The sequence below is a fragment of the Oncorhynchus gorbuscha genome, unplaced genomic scaffold, assembly GCF_021184085.1.
Source record: "Oncorhynchus gorbuscha isolate QuinsamMale2020 ecotype Even-year unplaced genomic scaffold, OgorEven_v1.0 Un_scaffold_5531, whole genome shotgun sequence".
NCBI classification, from domain to species: domain Eukaryota; kingdom Metazoa; phylum Chordata; class Actinopteri; order Salmoniformes; family Salmonidae; genus Oncorhynchus; species Oncorhynchus gorbuscha.
Window position 1 is genome coordinate 1 of NW_025749314.1, and position 2500 is coordinate 2500.

The window sequence follows — 2500 nt, forward strand, 5'->3', positions numbered from 1 at the left end:
GTAGCACACACACACACACACGCACACACACACACACACCCCTCCCCCAGTCCAGTACCTTCTGGGCCTCTGCCCGTAAGATGGCAGCGGCGGGCGTCCCGGCGGTGTCTCCGCTGGTTCCGGTCGGCGAGGTCTTCTCCATGTACTTGGTGTCAGAGGTTCCCCGGTGCGACCCGTCGGAGCGGGAGGTGCGCGGGGAGCGGACGGATCCACTGGACGAGGTCGAAGGTCGTTTGGATGGAGCTTCCATACTGTGGTGTCTCTGGAGAGGGTGGTGGTAACCTCCTTCAATCATAATAACAATTCATATTAATCATTTGGTACATTATAATAATGATCTTAAAGAGCATAGCAAAAAGTAATGATAATGAGTTATAACATTTAATTACATTTAATGAGTTATAACAGTTAATGAGTTATAACATTTAATAACATTTAATGAGTTATAACAGTTAATAACATTTAATGAGTTATAACATTTAATGAGTTATAACATTTAATAACATTGAATGAGTTATAACATTTAATTACATTTAATGAGTTATAACATTTAATGAGTTATAACATTTAATAACATTTAATGAGTTATAACATTTAATAACATTTAATGAGTTATAACATTTAATGAGTTATAACATTTAATAACATTTAATGAGTTATAACATTTAATAACATTTAATGAGTTATAACATTTAATTACATTTAATGAGTTATAACATTCAATGAGTTATAACATTTAATGAGTTATAACAGTTAATGAGTTATAACATTTAATAACATTTAATGAGTTATAACATTTAATTACATTTAATGAGTTATAACATTTAATGAGTTATAACATTTAATGAGTTATAACATTTAATAACATTTAATGAGTTATAACATTTAATAACATTTAATGAGTTATAACATTTAATGAGTTATAACATTTAATAACATTTAATGAGTTATAACATTTAATAACATTTAATGAGTTATAACATTTAATGAGTTATAACATTTAATAACATTTAATGAGTTATAACATTTAATGAGTTATAACATTTAATGAGTTATAACATTTAATGAGTTATAACATTTAATGAGTTATAATGATTTATAACATTTAATGAGTTATAACATTTAATAACATTTAATGAGTTATAACATTTTAGTTATAACATTTAATGAGTTATAACATTTAATGAGTTATAACATTTAATGAGTTATAACATTTAATTACATTTAATGAGTTATAACATTTAATAACATTTAACAGTTTAATGAGTTATAACATTTAATGAGTTATAACATTTAATGAGTTATAACATTTAATGAGTTATAACAGTTAATGAGTTATAACATTTAATGAGTTATAACAGTTAATGAGTTATAACATTTAATACCATTTAATGAGTTATAACATTTAATTACATTTAATGAGTTATAACATTTAATAACATTTAATGAGTTATAACATTTAATAACATTTAATGAGTTATAACATTTAATGAGTTATAACATTTAATAACATTTAATGAGTTATAACATTTAATGAGTTATAACATTTAATAACATTTAATGAGTTATAACATTTAATGAGTTATAACATTTAATAACATTTAACATTTAATGAGTTATAACATTTAATAACATTTAATGAGTTATAACATTTAATGAGTTATAACATTTAATAAGTTATAACATTTAATGAGTTATAACATTTAATAAGTTACAACATTTACTGAGTTATAACATTTAATACATTATAACATTTAATGACATGTAATGAGTTATAACATTTAATAACATTTAATGAGTTATAACATTTAATAAGTTATAACATTTACAATAATTACGATATAACAGGTGCTTTTGACATTGAGGCTGGTGGTAGATCACTGCCTCCTTCAAATCAAAGTTAATCAGGTTTTTTCAAGTTTTTTATTGATTTTTTAGATAGGGTGAAGAGTCCGACCGACTGACCAATCAACAGACAGATTGACAGGTAGGGCGGCGCACAATTGGCCCAGCGTCATCGGGGATTGTCCGGGGGTAGGCCGTTATTGTTAATAAGAATTTGTTCTTAACTGACTTGCCCAGTTAAATAAAGGTTAAATTAAAAATGTTAAAAGATTTGGACAGTTGGACGGACAGACAGGTGTGTGTAATGACAGTGAGTACCTTTATACTGCGGTGACAGGAACCCTGACTGTCTCTGTGGCTGGTCTGAGATCAGCTCTAGTTGGGGTTCAGCGGTCGACACAGAGCCTGACTTGACCCCCTGGAACGACGTCGACTCAGACTTGAGGACGTCAATACAGTTGTTGATGATCTGGTTCACCTTGTCCACCTCTGAGGCGATGGTGGAGATCTCTGCTACTGAACCCTGAGGAGGAGGAGGAGAGGAGGAGAGGAGGAGAGGAGGAGGAGAGGAGGAGGAGGAGATGAGGAGGAGGAGGAGAGGGAGAGGAGGAGGAGGATGAGGAAGAATACTTTATTAATCCTCAGGAGACACTAG

General features: G+C 30.5%; 1 pseudogene; it reads right to left on the reverse strand.

Annotated features, from left to right (window-relative positions):
• Window positions 1-58: 58 nt before the first annotated feature.
• The window catches only part of LOC124029106, a 15992-nt pseudogene continuing 13550 nt past the window's right edge, over window positions 59-2500 (reverse strand).